Raw genomic sequence first — 23,189 nt, forward strand, 5'->3', positions numbered from 1 at the left:
TGCGTGCTGGTAAGTGGCTAAAGAACTGTCTGCTGAGCTTGTCTAAAAGGACTGACTGGTCTACAGGTATTTAAGATTACTCATGATAATGGCTCCACTCCAAACAGACAGAATGGGATCCAGTCTTCAAATACCTGGCTGAGTGCAAGTTATGACACTTCTACAAAATACATTTTTCCATCCACTTCACCTGTTTTGGTATTTATAATGAAGTGAGAAAAGACTGTGTTTGCAGTGTAAAACTGATAATCAGATGTTGCAAGAGTCCAGCAATCCAATGAGATTCTGCACTAAATCCTTAGTTTGATCTCTCTACAGTGTTGGCTCAGTCACTTGTATCGAGACAAAAAAAGCAATACAAAAGGTGTTTTAGAAATACTCATTTTCTTTAAAACTCCTTATAGTCAACAAGAAGTTGAATGCAACCTTTTGTAAACGAGTTATATTTGTGGATGACAATTCCACTAAGAGAAAAAAACCAATATCCAAGTCTTCAGCAAGAGGTAGGAGACCACTGTTGGTGGACTGTTGAAAGAGGGTGAAAGAGTAAAAGCAGTACATTAATTCCCTTAATTCAACTCACCGTCTTGAAGCAGTGTTTTCTGTATAGCCTCTGCAGCTCAGTGAGACCTTTCAGATACTGCTTCTAGGTTGCTTTGCATAGCAAGAAATTATTTTTGCTTAAACTGAAATGGATGTACTATAGGAAAAGTTTTAACTGCAAATTTTGACTGCTGTTCACTTTTCCAGTATTTTTTTAAGTTAGATAATTTCATAGCCATATTCTAGTTCATTAGCAGATTTTGAAAGATCTTAGTACCTCGGTGATAATAGTCCACTAGTTCTGTGGCACAAGCCAATGGCAGATACACTGTGGAAGAGCAGAGGAATCACGTAGCCAGCAACGCATTAGCTTCTACAATTAGCAAGCAATTTGATGCAACAGCACTTTAGAATCAGCTGAAGCTAGACCTGTAGTTCATGGGGCTGCTGCAGCAGTGTCTCATGACACTTTTGGCTTTACTATTTATTTACATACTGCGTATTTTGGCATGTATATTTTCTATGCTAATACTGACTTATACCATCAAAACCCATCTTGCATTGGAAGTTGATGTTGAATTCTTAGAATACTGTCATGGCAGAATGAGTTCACACACATGACAATTCTCCTGTGGGGTGCCATCTGAATGGCTTATCTTAAAATACAGGAGAAGCTACAGTAAAGAAAAGCCAGGAGAAGGTAGATGTTATCATGCCAGAAAGAGACACCTAACTGGACAGTGTAAGCTGTGAAGTCTGATGGTACAATTTTTAAAGAAAAATGACAACTACTGACCAAGAGGAAGGGAAGATTAATATAAGGACATGTTAAAAAAGAATCCAGTGAAAAATGGTTTCTGACTGTTGACAGGCATTGAGGAAGTTGCTGATCTTGGCTTATTGTAGAGACACCAGTGAAACAGCTCCTGGAATAGCAATATTTCATGACTGACAGAAACAAGGATTGCTGGAGAAGAAAATAGGATCATTTTAATTTCACATATATCCAGTCCTCGTGAGGAAACCATCCCATTAATACAAGCATCGTGACTTTAACACGGCCCAATGCCAAGCTGGAAATATGATGCAAGAGGCTAGACTTTCTGAAGCCAATTATCGACCATCTCCTTGCTAATCATGTTCATGAATGAAAAGGTAGCACAGTAATGCATTATATGGTATAATATTATTTGGCAGGAAGCGTGGGCAGAGGGTAAGTCTATTCTGTTCTCCAGGATGATCTATTCTAAGTAGGAAAGTAGATAAGGAACTAAAGGACTAAACGGGTCAAAATTTCTTTCTTAGCTTTTGGAGAAAAGATGCTGGTAACAAACTGTAGTGATTTCCATTCCATTAATACTTCCATTTGGCTCATTTATATCAAGATAGGTACTAGACATTTTTCTTCCAGTATGTTTATATTCAGCACACATTTGTATCCATGGTTTACTGCTCTCATGGTATACAATAAGTAAGCTGCACATTGCCATATGTATAGGATTACTGAGATTATAAATGGCACAATCACTGTGTTTCTTCAGGTGGCAACGCAGCTGTTAAGAAATGTACTGATTAGGAAGCTATATCCAGTTTGAACACTGAGTGGTGCTACGGTATTAACTATTGCAATTCACTCGCTCTTCTCCCTCGGAAACAGGTTGTACCATCTGATAAACCCCATCACTTTTCACTTATTAATTAGCAATTACAGTTATGATCCTATTACTTGTATTAGAAAGTAATAATGGCTTTATTATTATTATTATTATGGGGCGTGACTAAGACTTTGCATGAAAACAGAGACCAAATAAGTAAATTAGCTGTAGTCTGTACTCATTGTCTGTGCGACTCCAGCACTGAGTAATTGCAGCCTAGTAATGAATCCAGATCCCACTGCAGTAGATGTTGTTACGTAAACAGATGAAAAATGCCACAGCTGTGTGGGGACGCTTTTGAATGACTTATTTCAATTTAATGTAACAAATTACTTACTTAATATTAATTTAGCAGTCTGTGTCATAAGGAAATCTATTGGTTGTATAATGCACGGTAATTTTTAAAAGCATTGTCATTGTTAGCCAACTACATATTCATCATTATCTGGAATACTGCAGGCCTGTCTTGTCCCTAAGACAAACATGACATTTCATCCAGTAACGTTGGATACTGAAATATTTCAGATTTCAACACAGACAAGGCATTCGGAAGGAAAATGTACATCAGTACTAAAATGTCAAAATGATAAGGAAAAGAAAAAAAATTGGAAACAACTTAAAAAAACTGAGTAAAAAGGGGAAAAAACCCTTTATTTGGGTTGCGTTTTGAGAGAGAAGGAGAAAAAAAAAAAATCTCCCTCTGCATGTGATCTCTTCCAGTTTAACATTCAGCTTCAAACGCATACAGAAATCTAAAGGGTTTAATTTGTAGTTGCCAAAGTCAGGTAACACTGTCTCCTGTGCTAAATTACAGCTTCTTAGAAAATATGTTGTTCGGAGCAACCAGACTGAAGCTATCAAATACTGTTACTATACTGCAGAGAAGATGTGCCATTTTTAATTTTTTTAAACTCATTTAAAATTAAGAGAAAACTAGACACAATCAAGAAGCTGGTTTCTGGCAGTCAGACAGGACAATATGGGTACCTTTTCGTGCAGGCTCCACGCACCTGGGGGCTGGTACCGAATCTGACACAACTTGGGGAAAGGACTAAGTCTGCTACAGACACACGTGACCCACTACCTGTGCTAAAATGATGGAAGTGAAGAGGAAAACACCCTCTTAGCACCTCTTCCTCCCTGCCGTGGAATGCTGGTGCTGCATCAGGAAAAGTGACAGATTTTGGGCAAGCAAATGAGAGTACAGAAGACAGATCACATAAGAACATTTTCAAATTTATGCTTGTGAATTTTGTTAATGTATTTTTCATAGTTCTAAAGAAGGCGAAGATTTATTTCTAAAGATGAAGAAAACAAATGCTATTACTTATTGTTTTGTTGTAACAGGTATATGGTGAATTTTCATACCCTGACATCAAAACTATCCTATGTTGCCTTTCCCCGCTCTGCAGCAGCAGGGAATTCAAGGTATTTCCAGTGACTTTTCACGGTCTTATGCTATGACCACAGACAAAAAACTACAGATGTGACTATTTTATACAGCCGTCTAGAGCCACTGAGGTTCTAAGAATATCAGAACGGGGAGGTGGTGCAGGCCACAGCAGGTGGTCTCTGGGAATATGAAGAACAAGAACTGGTGGTGGAAGTGCTGGGGAGCCATGGTGGGCTGGCATTTTAACTTGGGGGCTAGGCACTTTAACTTACGCTTAGCTGTGGTTTTGCTTGCGGCTAACTATCCGTAATGGTTTCAGATACACATCGTAAGAAACGAGGCTCTACAGCTCTAATGCTTAGTGCTCTTCAGGTGCCTATGTTCCCCTAAAGCCTGTACCGAATTATTGTCTGTTGTCCACACCCAAAAGCACAGAGGGCATTTTTATTGTCTAAGCAAGACTCAACAACTCTGAGGCACTTCCTTTGGTAAAATAACACGTAAACACTTCCTCTTGCACTGAGCTGCAGACTAGCTTATTTTTCATTGCTTGCTTTCCAGGAGATCTTCAAAAGGTATTACAATTGGCCATCGGTAGGAGAAGCACACCTAAGTATTTTTCACAAGCTCGCTGGGCAAACGTGTCACGTCGCTGCCTTGGATCGCGGCCCACGGACACCGAGGAGCGACTTCCACCCGGCAACCCATTTAGCGTTCCGCGCGACCGAAGAACAGCGAAAGAGAACGGCTGCGAAGAACCACTTCGGCTTGCCGGGGGCAGGAAACGACCCACGCAGGCGAAGGGAAGAGCAGAGGCGCGTCCGCCGCCCCCAGAGCCCCCGCCGCCGCCGCCCAAGCAGGGGCGGGAGCTGGCGGGGGGCCGCGGCCCGCACCCCCCGCGAGCGGACAGACCCGCGGGCCGGCGACGCGCCCGTCGCCCCGCCTAGCGCCCCGCGTCCCCGCTGCCCGCGCCCCTCGGGGCCGCCGTCTCCACCCGCCCCCCCTCCCGCCCGCCCGCCGGTCGCGGCCCCCCCGCTCCGGCTCCCCGTGGCCTCCCCGCCCCCCCCCCCGCCCCGCACGGCCGGCTGCCCGGAAGAAAGGCGCTCTCCGGCCGGGAAGTTTCTACGAGGCCGCCTCCCGGCGGCGGCATCCCCTCCCGCGGGGAGCCCTGCGCGCTCCCTCCACTCCGCGCTCCCGGCCGGGCGGCCCCCGCCCCCGGGCACCCACCCTCTCCCCGCCGCCGCGCCACGGCCCGGCCGCGCCCTCCGGCCCCGCCCGGCCCGCGGCCTTCCGCGAGGGGCGCTGCGGCGCCGGGCGGGGCTGCGGGGAGGCGGTGGCGGTGGGGCGGGGCGGGGCGGGGCGGGGCGGGGCGCGGCGGAGACGGCCCCGGCGGCCGGGAGGAGGAGGCGGCGGTGGCGGTCGCTCTCTCTGCAGCGCGGAGACACCTACCTGTGGCATGGGAGAAGTGAGTATTTTCTTTCCTCCGTCTCGCTTGCGGGGTTTTGCCCCGGCTTTGCTCTTCGCTGCCGCTCGCGAGTCCCTCTGCCCCCTCCTCGCCTGGCCTCGCCCCGGAGGAGGGCTGGGGCACTGAGTAAAAGTAGGTAGTGTATTCGGTTGATTCCCTTGTCTTTCTGTTGCTTTTCTCTTCCCCATCACCGTGGCATCTGGCTTTTTCTGCCCCCCCCCCCCCCTTTTTTTCTTTTTTTTTTTTTTTTTAAGCGGCAGTAGAATTTGGGGAGCTGTTTTACTGGCAGGTGTCAGGTTCTCCTAGTCTACAGCTTGCTAAATTCTCCCACGTACTCCCACCAAGGAAAGAAAATTCAGCTCATACCAAGCTACGTCTGAGGTCCCACTTGGTATCTCTGAGGCAACAGAGAAAACGTATTCTTCTTAATTTGCCGTGAAAGATAGTTCGCAGCCGTGGAGGTGGAGCCGGGTGAGCCCTAGATGGAGGTTTTCCCTCTGTGCCATCACGTCCCCTTGGTTGCTAAGCAGTGGTGACCACATCTGTAGGAAGATGGAAGAAGCACACAGAGGAGAGAGAGCAACAGGGAAAGCTGGGGAGAACAACATGTTCTCATCTCGGGCAGCCTTATCTGCTGTGTACTTGTGTAGAAAGTAAAAACCCGACATATTAATCGTTCTTATGCGCCTTGTTACCTCAACTCTAAACTTGCATCGCATCTTGTACTCCGGGTAGAGCAAAGTTATTTTGTTTATCCACATTGGTTTCTCGTGACTTTTATACAAAGAGTAGTAATTTAGAAAAGCGCTCATCGTGCTTTCCACAAGTGGTATTGCTTCAGGCTCAAAAAAATCTTGGTAGGAAAATGAATGATGGGAGCAACCCTTATACAAAAGTACATGGTTAATTTCTGAAAAGTCATGTAGTGGGAAGTTTTCCATCAAGAAAATGAATTTCAGTGCACTTTTCCCCTATTATGTAAATTCAGATTTTGCCATTTAACTTGAGGACTCCAATCTGTATAATGTTTCTTTGTTACCAAATATCTCATTGTTTCTGGAATATATTAAAAAGACTTCTAGTTTGAGTGGGATGCAAAAAGCAAAATTAAGTAGTGGAAAGGAAAATCTGAAATTTTTTTTTTTTCGCAGTTGAACTTGGTTGTTAGCAAATATATGTGTGGGAGTTAGCAACAAAAAGCCCCCCAAACCTTAGTATTTTGTAAGATGAATTACTGTAATGACATATTTACCATTTGATGCATAGCACTACAGCACTATAAGGAGTGAATTTTCATATGGAATGAAAGGCAGCTCTGACGCTGCCATTTTCGTGTTAATTGTGTGTGTGTGTGTGTGTGTGTGTGTGTGAAACATCTTCTAGCTTCCAAGTGGACTGAAAATCTACTTTTTATTAGAAACTGATCAGTTGCTGCATCGTCGTCGTTGTTTGCCAAATGCAGCTGTTGCAGGCAAATAGGAAGAATCCATCCTATATGTTGGCTCTGATCGCTCTGTGAGAAACACAGCGGCTCTTTGGCCGGTCCTGATGGAAAAGGGTGTGTCAGGGTGGGAAGGCAGGGCTGTGTCGTGTGCATCGCACACGGGTCCGAGGCGGTCAGGGGTGAGCACAGGGTGCTCCGAGATTTGCCAAGGGCCACGTTGGCCGTCAGCCAGTCCAAGGGGTTTGATGTCCTCTTCACCCACACTCCATCCCTGTCACCTGTCTGTGTTAGGGATTCAAGAGGATAGTTTCATCTAGGCTCTTGGTTTTTTCTTCTTTCTTACGTATTTTTAAAAATGCGGTGTTTTTTAAATGGTCTTCTAAAGGTGTATTTTGCTGAAGTTTATATCAACAGAGATTTGGTGAAAGTGCAAGATCTGTGTAAATCTTAGGCATTGATGGATACTTTTATATTATTCCTAAGAGACACAAAAGCAAACGTTGCCCCTTTCATATTTAAAACATTATTCAGTGTTTGCAGCTGAAGTTCAACAGAGAGAAATCGAAATGAGTGAAACAGATTGTTGATTTTAAAATTACACACTTTAAAAGAAATGCAAAGTGCAGATAAATAGTATGAGATGTGGACAAATTCCCGGGCTTTTAAATAGATTTTGCTAATCTAAGGTTTAATTATCAGCAGTACAATACTGATATGGACAGTTTTTGCCTTCAATTTTTTATTTTAAAACTCATTTCTTTTGTTTGAGGCAAAGATGAAGCTTTGGGGTAATGCTGAAAAGATAAATACTTTGTTTTTCTTCATATAAACAAATTTAATTTATTATTAATACATACTTAGTACTAATAAGCAGTCATAGCATGTAGAAGACATTCCACCTTATTCCAGTCCAAGGAAACATACTATTCCTGGATCCAATCCTTTAAGCACATATGTCCTCATTTAATTTTTTTATAGGGACGTTAAGTTGGATGCCTTCTGCAGCATGTCCTTTGGGACTGCATATGTGCATACAAATCCAGAACACATGGAGAGAAAACTGGTATAATTTAATCTTTGAAAAGCTTTTTTCCTCCTGTTAAATAAATTGTAAACTCAACCCAGGACAAGGATGTATTTATCAATAATAATCACAGATGTCACGCTCCTTAGAGAGAATTGAATCTTCTCAACGTTGAGTGGTTGTGCTGGTTGAAGCACTTGTGTCCAAAGTACATTGGTCTGTTACCAGGGAAGATTTCCCATTAATTGTCTTGTTCCTCTTGTTAAGGTTTTTGTCACTGTTAACTAGTTGATTTCCAGATAGGAGATAAACCCTTTCTCACATTTCTAAGTACAGGTTGCATTTTTCCATGCAATGTAATAAGTTCAGTATAGTTTGCTTAAAATCTTGGAAGAAATGCACTGTAGAAATTCAGTAGCAAAGCAGAAGCTTAAAAGAAAAATTAAACCATCTTGCATGCAGTTGTTGCATTCTGGGAAAAAAAAAACCCAAACAAACCCACAATGGAAATTTGAATATATTTTCATATGTGAGCAGCTAAGTTTAATACAGTTATTTCCATAGAAGTTCTGTCAAGTTCTCTGTCAAGATTGGACTCTTTCTTTGTGTCGTGGTTTAACCCCAGCCAGCAACTAAGCACCACGCAGCCGCTCACTCACTCCCCCCCCACCCAGTGGGATGGGGGAGAAAATCGGGAAAAAGAAGCAAAACCCACGGGTTGAGATAAGAACAGTTTAATAGAACAGAAAAGAAGAAACGAATAATGATAATGATAACACTAATAAAAAGACAACAGCAATAATGAAAGGATTGGAATGTACAAATGATGCGCAGTGCAATTGCTCACCACCCGCCGACCGGCACCCAGCTAGTCCCCCGAGCGGCGATTCCCCGCCCCCACTTCCCAGTTCCTATACTAGATGTGACGTCCCATGGTATGGAATACCCTGTTGGCCACTTTGGGTCAGGTGCCCTGGCTGTGTCCTGTGCCAGCTTCTTGTGCCCCTCCAGCTTTCTCGCTGGCTGGGCATGAGAAGCTGAAAAATCCTTGACTTTAGTCTAAACACTACTTAGCAGCAACTGAAAACATCAGTGTTATCAACATTCTTCACATACTGAACTCAAAACATAGCACTGTACCAGCTACTAGGAAGACAGTTAACTCTATCCCAGCTGAAACTAGGACACTTTGAAAGTCACACCATGCAATTTTCTTGCCTGGAGTTCAACAGGTTAAGGGAAAACAATAACAATGCTCCAGTAAGCCTCCTTGAGAATATGCACTTTTGTGACAGATAGTAAATGGGAGTCCCTCCCATATCTACACGTTTAGTTGATCTTCTTGGGTTATTATTCTGTTGATGAGATTATTGACGTATAGCTCTAGTTCATTTTTCTTCTAGCCTGAAATGGTATCTTTCTTAGATGATGCATTTGCAGAATCATTATCCAATGTTATCCTGAACTTTTGGACATAAAATGCTTGTTTAAAATTGCCATATCTTAGAGTGGCCTGAGTAGCCAAGAGACGTAAGGAGTCCCTTTGTGCCCTTGCAGTGTTACCTGCTTCTGCAGATGGGCTGGAGCACATATCCTCTAGCGGCTGTTCCTTGTATCCGCGGGCTGGCAGCGCTGGGGTGCCATAGGGACTGGTACTGTGCCTAGCGTACTTGCCAGGGTATAGAAATCTGATGCCATTTATGCTGCACCCAAAGCAGCAGCAGCAGGCAGGTTGTCTCTAGTTTTGGTCTGTCTTGTGGGTACTCCTGAGAGACTGCCAAGTCTTGCTGCCTGAGTTTCTGGAAAAAGCTAAGCAAGCCCTTTGCATTTGACTCACTGTTTGGCTTTTATCTGGACAAGTATGATTTACTGTACAGATTATCCTGGTATGAAAATCAGTAGTTAATACAGCGAGAAGATATTATGGAGGAAAATTAACCAAATAGCAAACACAATCTTGAAACCCATTTTGATCTCATTTTAAGGTGCATATAACTTTACAATACTTCTATAGATACCGATTTACCTTGCTACAATGTCATTGACGAGGGTTCTTTTGCGCCTTAAGTATGCAATTTGAAATCCTACTGTGTTCATTAATACATCTCCAGGTTTCCTGAATGTATAAGGTATGTCTTGGAATATTTACAACATCCCTGAGAAGTGTTCTGCCCAAATATTTTTACTGTGTATAAATAACTTCTAGATCAGCGGATAGGCTATTACAGATTGTATAAAGGCTGCATCCTCCCCTTCCTACTGCATTTGCTGCATTTCTCTTCCTTCTGTTAGTAATTCTCGACTGTTTCACACCTCATCTTTCTTACCATAGCCACCTTGTGTCTCTACCCTTCCCTTCTGACTTACCCTCATGTTGCTGCCTCCACGCACTGTGATGTTTGCCCTCCCAGCTTTGACACAGTTGTGCAGCAATCATGCTGGCAGTTTAGCTGCACATGTAGAGGAAATGTTTGATATTTGATCGGATAGCAGCTGGGAAGGAGCTTTTTGTTTCTAGTACCCAAATGCTTAATTAATATGTGTATACTTCTTGGCCATCTGGCTTGATCAACTAGCATGCAAATAATTTATAAAGTGAGAAATGTGCCTTCTGAGCAGCTGGCCAGTCAGTGAGGAAATGGTTTTTTTGGAGGTCTGCCTCCTAGTAGGGACTTCTCCTTCTTTGCCCTAAATCCATCAGTGGCTTCTCTCGTACCTGCTGCCTGGGAGCTGCACATTTTCTCAGCATTGGGATTGTGGTTGGCCAGCAAGTGGTGTGGTTTTGTGCTTGCTCAGCTCTCGTATCTCCATCCTGATTCTATCTGGGAACGCTTCTTTTACAGCAAGGTTTATATTCATGCAGAAAACCTCAAAGGAATTGAAATAAATGTAATGATTTGAAGATAGGCAGTACCTTCAGGGTTTTTAATACGTATAGCCAGGTTAATCGGTACAGTCAGAGGCAGAGGAAAGCAGTTGCAATATACTGTGTAACTACAATGTGTTTTATAAAGGCTTTGCAGTGTTTTGTTGATAGAACTTCTGATTTGTTGGAAGTTTTACTGGATTTATTTATCTGGTTCATGGGGTGTTTTAATTTTATTTTTTTTTTTTTTTTTTTCTTCCTAACTACATAGTTGGTAAGGGAAGGGTGGGGGTCATTATTCAGGAGCTGAAATTACTGGGTAGAGTACTTCTAGTATTGGTTGTCTTTGAATACATACAGGCCAACCGAGGCAAGAGGAAGGAGAGAGTGGGGCTCTAAAAACAGTCACAGTGAAGTGATACTTATTGAGGAAAATAATATGTGGAGGCACTGCTTAGGTAACATGTCTATAGAAATAGCAGTGGGGATGAAGAAACTTCATATTTGGAGTGATCTCATGTTAAGGATGCCATGAAGGTGACTGCCTTTCTTACCAATCCATCAAAACCTGAAAGATCTTTATTTAAAGTAGAGACTTCAGGTTCAGCACAGTCAGAGGGATCTCATCCAGGAACAGAGCCACTTATTGGGTAGGAGACACCAATTTTCATGGTGTAGTCTATTTTTTATTCTTCTCTCCTATCCCAGTAAAAGTACAATTCTTTTTCTGTTACAGTACGTCTGTCTTGGGACTTGGACTCCAGCTTTTGTGTAGAGCAGTGGTGGTGATGGGTTGTGTTGAACTTCTGTTGATCTCACGGTCTGTCTTAGAGGATATAAGGTAGTAGCTTGCTTGACCTCTCCGTGCTGTCAGTCCTGTCACTTTCAGATTCAAAATTCTTGATCAATACAGCCTGTATTTCTTCTGTAGCCTGTGCATGAGATTTCAAAGGGCATAACTACATGACATAGTGGACCACTGTGTTAGATAATTTTGAGCTCTATATTTTATACCATGTTTATTAGAGAAAAATATGTTAATTAACTTACATTTGGATTCAATAATAGATCCTAATTCTTGGAAGCTTAGTTTTCTGTTTGCAGGCTAACTCATGTATTTTTAAGAAGGATTTACTATATCTTCCCATGTTAAAAATTGTATACAGCTCTTTTTACAAAAAGAGATCTCAACTTACTCTCAAGTTACTCACTTCATTAATAACATGACCTTCAGTTTTAGGAGGAAAAAGATATTTCAGAACTAGAGTGACACCTGGGAGGACTTGTAAAGAATATATAGATAAGTAAAACCAATGAGAATTGTTATGTTTATTTACCTTTATAATCTTAAAGCTTAATCTTAAAGCTCTTTAAATCTGTTGTATGTCCTTCAAGTGATGTATCAATTTTCAGTTTTTTGTAAGACAAAGACTGTTACAGAGAAGACGTGATTTAAAGCTTTCAGGGTGTAGATACTTGTGGTTAATACTTAATGATTTTCAGAGATGATATTTAATGATACTTTGTAGCAGTTTCTGTGGCTTAAAAAAGTTTATTTTGTTAATTAGATTTAATAAATTGAATGAAAGAAGAGTCCATTTGTCTGGAGCACCAAACAGCCATGATCACTTATTTTGTCTTTCTTTCCTTCACCACTCTTCCGTCTCTTGATCCCTAGAGGCATATTTTATTTTCATCTTGTTGCGTCTTTGTCCTTTTACTAAATTCAAGCAGAATTTTTTCCTTCCATGTAGTGATGATATACTACTTCGTGGATGATGAAAAGGAATAAAATCATGACTTCCATAGGCTTTGCTGCACTAAGTAAACAGAGATTGGATTTGTGATGATCTACACTTATGAGCAAAAGTATCTGCATTTATTTTATTTCTAAATAATCACAGTGGTTTTCTATTTAGGGATAAAACACATACTATTACCGTGAAACATGTGCACCAATACATCTGAGATGATAATTTAGAGAAGTCCAGAAGCTTGAAACGGACTTTGGTGAGGCACTATGAAACTAAGACTGTCTCTCTTTTTCTGCTGTAGAAAGTTAAATTAATTCTTGACAAAGTCTTCAGACACTCACTTTTCGAGAAGGTTTATCTATTGTGAAAAGAGAGTACAGAAATTACCGTAGCCGTGTGCTTTTCCACCTTTTTGTTTTGTGGATTCAAAAAATTTTCCAGAGCCTTTCAGAAATACTGCTTTTCTAGATTGTTGTATGCACTTTCTGCTGCATAATGCTTTACTTACTTTTTGTGGATTTCTTTGAGTTGGACACAGGGCCAAATGGACCAGTGGCCCACAAGATTCAAACTTACCTAATAATTTAAAGGCATGCAGAGGGTGAGAGAGTGTTTCTATTAATATAAAAAAAAATGATTTGACAACTCTAAAATGACAAACCATAGGAATTACTTTAAAATTAAAGAGTACTGCATGGATATGCTGAAAAATTATCTCATAATTTTAGTGAGGGACATAGATATAGAAGTAGGGTGCTCTGCACTGAACCAAAGTCACTCTATTCTAGAAATGAATCTCAAGTTCTTATCCTGTAAAGTGTTTTTTAGGGTTTGTGTTTTGGGGGTGTGGGGGTTTCGTGGTTTGGGGTTTTTTTGGTGGGCTTGTGGGGTTTTTTTACAGCCTTCATATTGTACCATTAGCTTTCACTGTAAGAAAAAAGTAAATAAGTAAATTTCTAGTTCTTGGGGGAGTGATGACTGTTTATTTTTGGATTTTAGAGAAATGGTTGACTGTGGCAACTGAATCACAGAGGCAGATAAACCAGAAGGCAAATAGCATCAAGCATTTATAAGCCTCAGAACAGCAACTCCCATTCTTTTAAGCAAGTGCCATCATTTCTAGGGCCAAAAAAAGGTGTATTGTATATTTTAGAGCAGTACTGATACCTTTTTCTTTTTCTCAAGCTTTTACATTGTTAAAACATTTATGTTAAAACTCTAGAAGCAGGACAAGGGTGTCTGACAAGGACACTAGTTGCTACTCCATTTGTATTTGTTGTTCATGAGGATTCTAGTCAAGCTCAAATGGAAATAATAAATGATGTTTAGTTTTAAGTTTTGCTGTTTAGAATCTGCCCCTGGTCAGTCAGGTTGAGAACAATGTTCCTCCCATCCTTGGAATAATGTGTCAAATGACAGTAGCTTGGTACTTTGTAAGTAATTTAAGAAATGTAAATGTGTTATCCACAAAACCCACTGCCTTTTTCATGGTTTTGCATTACGGGGATGAGTGCTCATAGGACTCTTTTAGAAGGAGATGGGTGTTTAATTTTGGGGATTGAAGAAGTCTCTGGTAACATTTTCTAAAACTGGTATTGTTTTAGTGCCATTCTTCTAGTTTCTTAGGCAGTGTGAATTTTCTAGTTCTTTTCAAAAAATTGTAACATTTCGTTTATACTGGTTCTTTACTCACTTTTAATTTTAGAAAGCTGTGCGTGAATTTGAAGATACTCAAAGTTTCTTTTTTTCTTAAGGTCATAGAGCTGTTTTTTGGCTAAGCTATAAAATGCACAGATAAAAAGACGTACACTTCCACCTGGTCTGGAATTCTAAGAGATGCAAGGAAGTGTGGGGGAAGGAATGCAGGCACAGACTAATAGGCTATTCCTCTGTCCTGATGAATACTTGATTAAATTATTTATTCCTACTGTATGACTGGGAAGGAAGGAACACGGAAGATTTTGAAGCTGAGTGTCATTCCACGGTGCTGCTAAAGTACAGTGGCTCTGGTGGTCTGGTCTGAAACAGCTGCTTTCTTTTTGCCTGAAAAAGAAAATGGTGGTAAATTAAGTAAAACCAGGAAATTACTTTTTTAAACCAACTGCTGCACTTTATATAGTACTTGTTTAATAAATGTTTTTTGTGAATGTGGTGCAATTCTGTTTTAATTATATTGCAGTTGTGCAATACAATCAATGCTTTCTGCAGCAAGGTCGCATTTTGGGGCAAAGACTCCCTTGTTTCTAGGGTACTATGTACTACTACTGCATGTATATTAAGAAAAGTTGTGTGCCTACATCAAGGAACAATAGATTAGTCTGTATACCAAATAACACTTTTTTATTTTTTCATTGGGTGGTTTTGGTTTGGGTTTTTTTTTTTTTTCTTTCTCTCTCTCTCTCTCTCTTTTTTTTTTTTTTTACATGGCCACCTGAAAAGATGTCTTCAATCCACTGGGGCAGCAGAGAAATGTGGGGTTGAGTTTTGGCACTTCACATTCTGAATTCAACAGAATTTATTTTCTTCTGCGCACAAAAGTTACAAATGTGCATATGAGTTAAGCAGTGGTAGTCAATACAGAAAGCTTTAGCCAAAAATACAATACTTTGATGTCAAGATGCATGATGGCAAATGCTATGTTGCTGAACCTTCTGAAGTGTATGTTTGAAATCATCACAATGAGTTTGTAAAAGCTGTTTAAAATACAAGTATTTAATTTTAAGAATATTTTCACACGAAGAAAGCATATTATGATGATTTCTAATATTTTCCTTTAAATTTCATGTTGCAATCCACCCAAGAGCTTTTGTTTATATGCAGTTTGCCCTCTGCTCTCTCAGCTTTGATGTAGGGGTTGGGGAGGAGACACGGCCTCTCAAGCCCTTCTCATTCCTTCAAATGTTGCAAAAAAAGCCCTCAAATTGCTTATTTTACTCCACCTTTACTCCAGATTTTATAGCAAGACCCTTTCATTCAATTGCATATTTGCGTTAGGGTGATTCCAGAGCCTCCCTTAAAATGACAAAATTGTATGAAGAATGAATTTGATCCGGTATTATGGAATGAGCTACCTGTTATCTTACCAGTCATCCTTTATGTGGAATATTGTTTCATCAGTTTTTTAAAGGCACGTTGTGATATAGCCTTCTTTTTCAGTTGCAAATCTGAGCTGGAAGAATTGGGGAAATGTCTGTCCCCCTATATGCTTATGACTACTTTTAGTTACTGTTGCTGTAGACATATTTTCAAAGATCTGCCTGTAGGTTGCCCATATTCATCTGGTGCTTTGTGCTCCAAAGTAAACGATTAACAGGTGTTGTTTCTGGAAGTATTACTAATGGCTCTAGATTTGATGATGGACAAACACTGATAACTATCAGGGAAATCAATTTGGATATTTCCTGTGCTGATCATGCTGTATTAATAAAAGTGGGACTCTATGAAGTGCTTTCATGTGTGTGAGGTGGGGCCTGTAAAGATCAAAAGGGTATTTACCTGTCTATATTGGAGACAGGGACATCTTTCAGGCAGGGGACAGGCAGACATGCCTCTCACTGGATCAGGGTGCTCAAAGCCCTGTCCAACCTGGCTTGTTGAACCACACCAGGTGCCCACGTGGGCTTGTTCAGAAGGGTTGTGAATTGCTAGGTTCAAGGCAGGGGAAATTGGTGATTCCAAGCCAGTAGATGGTTCTGTGACTTCTGCATAGGTATTATTGGCAGACATGTTTCTGTGGGCTTTTTTTTTCCTTCTACCAAGTGGCACACCCTGATAATACAGTGTGAACTTGGCAGATTTTTTTTTAATGTAGTCAGGCAGCTGATTCAATGATTGCAAACATTTTGAATATTTCAGAATTTATCAAAAGCTAGGTCAATAAAACTATCAACTTTGTCTCCTTAGTCTTAATCATTGAATTTTTGAGCATGTTTGGGAAAATATGGATATCTATGATACTAGTATGAGGTGAAAAAAATAATTTTCTTTTGAATTCTTTATATGTTGTCAATGACCAGAAGAGTGGATTGCACCAGAACACTACATTTATCTTTGTCTACAGATTATCATGAAATAGCTCATAGAAGATGATCCTTTTCTTGCCGATCTTCAAGAATCTTTTATACTTAATTGCTGAAAGTTGTTTCTCATTGGACATAGCAGTGACATCCTTTAGACAGGACTCTGAATCAGGTAAATTGGTTGCAGAATGTATTTCACTGGTTTGATTTTAATATTATCAATAGTAATGCTTCATTAATAATGATAAATTTTTCAATATTTTTCAACAATCCAATGTGGTGTAGTGTTTTACTGCTGCCTCTCATTCATGTATCAGCTGGCAATCGATATCAGCCAGTGCAACCTTGATTTTGAAACTCTAACTTTAAATGTGGAGGACAAAACATTTTGAGTGGAAAGAAAATAATTACAAAATTAAATTACTATTTCAGATTTGCATTTCCTTTTTCATTCAGCAGATTTTGTTTTCTTTTAGAGGATACTGTCATATCTGTTTGTTTGTTCAACATTTCCCCTGCAGGTGCAAGGGTAGCATTAACTTTGGGGTTTTGTTTTAAAATAACGTAATCTAATCCAGTTAATTTTTTGTTGCCCATAATCATTGTTTACACAATCTAGGACAGGAGTAATTTTTCAAAAGTGAGTACATAAGAAAAGTAAATGAAAACATGAGAGGTGTGTTTCCAAATGTCCTTTAGAGTCTTCGGTGGTGTGGGTTTTGTATGGTTTTGTGCAAGTTGAGAAAGCTTTCTTGTTGTATTTTTGCCAACTGGATGTACTGTCAGATAATTTTTAATGCAGACCTGTCTCACAATATAGAGCCAAGTAGAACAGAAAGCCAAGAAGAAAAAGGGATGAGGGAGGACAAATACTTCAGAAAATAGACTTTTGGATTCAAGCCCCAGGGAAAACTACTGCCAAAGCTGCCTTTAAGTTCAATTGTTCTGGCTTATGATCACATGAGTGTCTGAAAATGACTGATAACGACTAAGAGAATTAACATTGTTTACAGAAAAGACTCAGTGGTCATAGGGAAAAAATTTCTTTCAAAAAGAATTATATCCCTGAACAAAACTGAGCAAAACAGATGGAGTGTAACAAATGCAGGGCTTATTTGATTGTGAAAGAAACCTGTGGTTGTCATCCTAGTCTCACTATGGCATTTTCTAACACTTCAAATTCAAGCAACCTGATTTCCAAGTTTCTTTCAAAATCTTTTTTCCCTTTGTCTTTTACTTGTGATAGAAAGCAATTCTGTAGTGAAATAGGTCTGACTGTTAGAAAGTGTAGGAAAACCAAAGGAAATGCTTCCTATATCTTTACTTCAGCCACTGGCATAATAGTGGGAATAGTTTGGTTAATATTTGGGTTAAAAACAATGATGATGGGAGTGCCTGTTTTTCTTTTTTGTGATAAATTTGGCATGAGCAAAAGGCCATCAGTGCTTCCTCTCATTCCATTACGTCCACTCTAACTGTTACACTGTTTGTAATCTGTGACCATGTTCTGCATGTTCCTACATTGCTGTTTAGCTGGCATATATATATTTCCTGTATATATTTTCTGCTTCAGCCAGAAAAGTTTCTTTGAAACTCTAACACATGTTGATTTGTCTATACCCTCCTGGCACCTTTGCTTGATGGGCATTCATGTGGATATTACATAGCTACAGTGTCAAAGGGAAGGCACAATCTTACGTTAGTGTTCATATTGACAAAAAGTAGTCGGTTTTTGTGAACTCACAGAAATATAGGCAAATGTAAGTGAATCTTTAATATTACTGTGCTGTATTAATTGAATTGGTCAGGACAGAATATGCAGATGATAGGATTCATTCCCTTATATTTACTATATTTTTGTTTGTAGATCATATTGCTTTTTGGCAGTAAGGCTGGAGTTGAATGTAACTGTGATTTGGTTTTTTTAATATGTATATCATCAATAATAGTAAAATACTGTAGAAAGAGGAGGAAATAATTGAAATCCGAGTTTAATCAACAGTTCCAGCTTGATACAAAATTTTAGTAAAGTCAAAGGCTGTGTTCAGTAGGTTTTGATTCAAAATACTGATTTAAATTCAAACTAAAAAAATAATGTTACAATATATACAAATAGTTATTCCATGTATCCCATTTTGTCTTATATTTTAGTCTTTTAAAAAAGTTACTTGGCTCATAGACCTGCTAATTCAGAGTTGGTAATTAGTTTCCAGGCTTGGTCTGTTGCAAATTCCTGCCTCTTGTATGTCAATTCATGTTCCTATACATCTGGGAATATCTGTTTTCTTGCTCAAGTATGGAAGCACTTTCATTATCTGTTTCAAAAATTATATAATTGATTAATTACTAAATTGTAACTGAGGCCAGGTTGCAGTTTCTGGAGAAAAAGCTAGCTATCATTTTTATCTTGGAATGAACTATCTAAATAGATCACCCAGGACTAAATGTCAGATAATGTTCCTTTCAGATCCCAGAAACTTCAAAGCCTAGGTCATGTTAAAGCTTAAATGTAATTTTAAATATCTTAACTGTGGCCAAAACAAGATCTTTTTACTAACAGATTAGCAAGCACTTCTGTGTTTGTCTACTATTCTTACTATTTGGCAGTTTTTGTATGAACTGCTTTACAAGCTTAGGAAATCAATAATACTTGTATTTCCTTATTTCTTAAATACATCTACTCATGCATGTTGTATTTAGGGGTGCAGTTTATATAAACAGGCTTCATACTACTTTAGTGGGTGAGGGGAAAGAAAAAGGTAACTGAGATTGCCAAGGGACCTCTTCTTTCATTCCAGCCCTTTCTAAGACCCTGCATTGTCAAGATTCTGCAGGTTTTGGTGGCAATCGCTGTTCTGTTCCCATAACTGAGTTACCTCCAGGCGGGACATTGGGAAAACCAGCATCTTTGATAAACATCCATGCAGCTCCTGTGTTCTGGCTTTACTTAGGGGGATACAGCTATTCTTAGAGCACTACTCTGTGAAGAACTGAATGTGAAACTCTTAAAGTATGCTAGTATTTTCTTGCTGCTGGTTTATTAAAAAAATGGCATTAAAAACTGCATTTGTTACGGGTTTTGTTTTGGTTTTAGTGCAGATTCAAATATTTAAAAAGTAAAGCTGTCTATGTATGGATTGGATGCAGTATAAACAGTGGCATCAGTATTGCTCCAAAATGTCTCATTATTGTGGACAGAACTTTTAGCTGGAAGTGGTTAGCAAGGCTTTGTCATGAGAATTAAGTTTCTCTTACATGTCTGCTTTGGTGTTTATCTCCTGTGACTTCCCATCGTGGTGGCAGGTATTCTAGCATATTTTCTCTCTCCTTCTCATGCTCTCATGTTCGTTGGGAAGCAGATAGTGAACTTTGCCAATGTGGTTGACAGCCTCAAAATCTCTTGTAGCAACACAGCACTGCATTTTAGGCTGTTGAACTGGAAAGAATAATTGGTATTGAACTCTCATCTCAATTTTACAGGCTTATTCTGCTTCTGTGGCTTTTTAATGGATGTCATGAGTAAACAGGTTTTTTTCTGATACGTATAAAAATTCAATAATACACTGGCGGTGCTAAATCCTTTTTGAACCTGACAGGTGAACCTTTTCAAGAACATCCTGCCATACATTTCTGCGATGATGTATGCTGATGCAATTTTCCATTTTCAGAGTGTTTGCACAAAGATATAGAATGGATTTGGGAATTTTGCCTCCCTATCGCTATAACCCAAGCCAGGTTTTACCAATCACCCCCAGCCTGCATCCATTTGCAGAACAGCAGCTGAGCCTCACTAGGAAATTAGACAGGCATAAAAAGTAGACTCAGATTACACTAATGAGCCCATTAAATGAAGTATAGGGAGCCTGTCTGGCCAGAATGAGGAACTGGAAGAGGTCTGGCTGTACTCCTTGCTTTGTCTTTTACATTCTGTAGCCAGTTTTCACCTTCTGTATATTTACTTGGCGGGGGGGGGGGGGGGGGGGGGGGAGGAGTTGCTTTTTTCTCCCCCTCCTTCTCTCCTGTATTCTCTTATTTGCAAAAAGAAAAGAAAAAATCTTACTCTTTTCTAACATTTGAGGGAGAAAACCTGATGCTATTGGTGTTTGCAGGCTATAAAGCTTGCAACAAGGCACTAACAAAGCACATTCGCTTTCTAAAATCTTTCAAATGATATGTCTGTTCAGTTATGCTTTCTGACCATTTTATAGAACTCCTTATTTACTACATGGAAAACTAAAGTGCAACAAAATTACTACTTTTTAAAATAATCATTAGAAACACCTGATAAAAATCCCATCATGGTTATTATGTCATAACAATGTTATCCATAACAGCAAATAAACTTAGTTTGCTTCAGAATTTTGGCGGTTTTCCATATGATAATAGACCAGCAAAAACCTGCAGCAAATATTGCAGAGCTCCACCTGGTAGAACGCAAGCCAGAAAGCTGGAAGGGCAGATGATGCCGAGGGCTAATAGAGAGCTGGTAAAAGAAGCCTGGGCTTCCACAAGGAGCAGGTTGGAATATGGTGGGTGGAGGATTTACTAGGGCACCTTGGGAGATCCTGAGAGACCCAGTGGAGGGGCATGGGGAAGCAACCTGGAACGGACCCCTTGAACCTACTGAGTTCTTAGTGTAGGTGACAGAAGGTAGGTAACCGTAGCCTCATTCTGAGCTGGAGTTTGGACTATCTGACTTCTGTAATCTTATTTTACATAACTGATTATAAATACAATACCAACAATTTTATTAGAAATTGTCATATTTTTTTTCTCTAGCTGCAGTTGAAATAAACTAAATCTTCTACTTCAGACATGGCATACATGTTCCCTGTGTGGAACAACCAAATCCAATGTTTTCTTCTAACTTTCATTAAATCAGTCATAATTCACGTAATACTTTCTGCATTAATGAAAGTTTCATTGATGTAAAGACGGTGTTGGTACAGTCAGTTAGGGGGATGTCAATACATTGTCTTTAATCTGACAGAGGTAAGGCATTCAAGATAATTTTATTTTTAAATCAATTTTACAGTAAAGTTATCGGAATGATGACAACAAAACTGAACCTTATAACAGTCTGAAGTCTAAAAAATTTATAGCAAGTGGTACACTTGCATCATTTGGAATAAATCACTTGGAGATTTTTCTGCAGTGTCTGAGTATCATGTATACAAAGTTTGAGTAATTTACATGGAACATTCTGATATACGTGGCTCAACAGATGACTTTTTGATTCCGTGCTTATAACAGCCAAGCTAATAAAGAATCCCATGTACGTGGATGTGTGCAGTTTCTTTGCTGTGCATAGTGCTTATGTACTTCGTAATATTGTGTGCATGTAATTTATTTATTACTGTATTAATAATTCATTAATACTAGATTATGAGGTCTGAACAAATTGTGGATCAGTTCTGATTTGCTGCTGAGGCAGTCTCTCTGGATAGTAAAGATGAACTTTGGGAGGATATATTTTAATGGACCAGCAATGGATTCACTGTGAAAATTCCAGCACCTAGCTATAAAAAGGCAAAAGAAACTCTCAATTTCTTTCCTTCCTCCCAGCCCTAAATCCTTTAACTTGCAGTGGAAACATCTTTAAAGGGAGGATTATCTACTTATTTTCATGAGAGAGAGAACTGAATCTGAAATTTTTCTTGGGTTGTCTAATTTTTCTGTCAAAAGCTTGGTTTAAGTTATTTCTCTAGTAAATGTTTTGTGTCTTTTGTAGCTATGACTGATTCCAAGAATTATCCTCCTTCCTAAAAACTGATAAATTACACAAAATCCAGTGAGTTGCCCTCAGAAAACCAGAGGTTCATCTTGGTGTATCCTAGTAACTACTGACAGCAGTTCTGTTGGACGTGGGGTTTTCCCCAGGTGCCAATGCAGAGGCTCAGCCATATCCCTTCAAGAATTCTTTCTCAAGTAGCACCCTTAAGGGAGTAATTTATCTGAGGCATTTTGCCACTATTCCAGCTCCTCCTGTGTAACATTGTGTTATCTAATGATTGGTAAGAATGACCAATCAGTAAATTTAGATTGTCTTCCAGAGTCACAGGCAGAGCTCTGTAGATATCAGTATGATGATAATATATTGCTAACAATGTGAGAAACGTGTCTTTTCTAAACAAAACCAAGAAAAGCCATATTCTTTTAGTTGGCTTTGTGGACCACACTAAATTTTTGATGATTAATGGATGTCATGGTTTAACCCCAGCCAGCAACTAAGCACCACACAGCCGCTCACTCGGCCACGACTGTGTATTTGGTGGTATGTATCAAAATGTATTTGATCATAAAAGGACGTGGCCATTAGCAGTACCACTGTATAACAAGGGGGAAAAAAAAAGGTTAATCAACAAAATAGGTTATTGAAAACTCATACTATGTTTGATGTAACGGTCTTGCTAGGCTTTAGTTAGACCAGTGTATCATATGGATTAACTTGAAATCCCCTTTTGTTTAAGAAGTGAATGCAGATAGTTGAGATAGGCTCACCTCCTTTCATTTGCTGCAACGTGTTTGCTGACATAGTGTGCAGTATGACCTAACTCCTCCTCCTAAATTTACTTAATGTTGAGTTCTTCTCTTTCAGGGGAGACTCATTTAGAAGTTCAAGTCATTTAAAATTTCAGCTAGATTATATATTTGTTTAGGAAGATAATGAATTGCTTGCTTGCATTATATAGACATGAAGTTCCAACTGCTGGAGGCAAGAAATTTTGTGTTTGTGTCTCTGAAGGAAAGCAGAATATGGGTAATTTAAAGAAGTGACCTGTTTCAGGGGAAACAATATCCTGAAGTGGGAAGTCGTAAACCTCTTGAGTAATAATAATTGTTTGGATGCAGAGATCATTAGATTTGTTATTTCTGGTACTGCTGCTTTTCGCTATGAGACCAGAAAATTCTTATCTGTAGAAATGTATAGAAATTTCTATATGCAAGAAGAGATGCATGTTCCTTTTGTCTCAGCTGTTTAAAATAATCTGATTGCCATTGTTTGTAGATACACATCCCCAGAAT

At 39.6% G+C, this 23,189-nt stretch overlaps 1 protein-coding gene across 1 annotated transcript in view; it reads left to right on the top strand.

Annotated features, from left to right (window-relative positions):
- The first annotated feature begins 5,704 nt into the window (after window positions 1–5,704).
- The window catches only part of LOC115343415 (sodium channel protein type 2 subunit alpha-like), an 80,145-nt gene continuing 62,660 nt past the window's right edge, over window positions 5,705–23,189 (top strand). Inside the window, 1 exon segment of the mRNA XM_041124224.1 lies at window positions 5,705–5,787. The gene's annotated coding sequence lies outside the window, so the exon portion shown is untranslated.

Source organism: Aquila chrysaetos, chromosome 6 (genome assembly GCF_900496995.4).
Source record: "Aquila chrysaetos chrysaetos chromosome 6, bAquChr1.4, whole genome shotgun sequence".
In the NCBI taxonomy this organism is placed as follows: Eukaryota; Metazoa; Chordata; class Aves; order Accipitriformes; family Accipitridae; genus Aquila; species Aquila chrysaetos.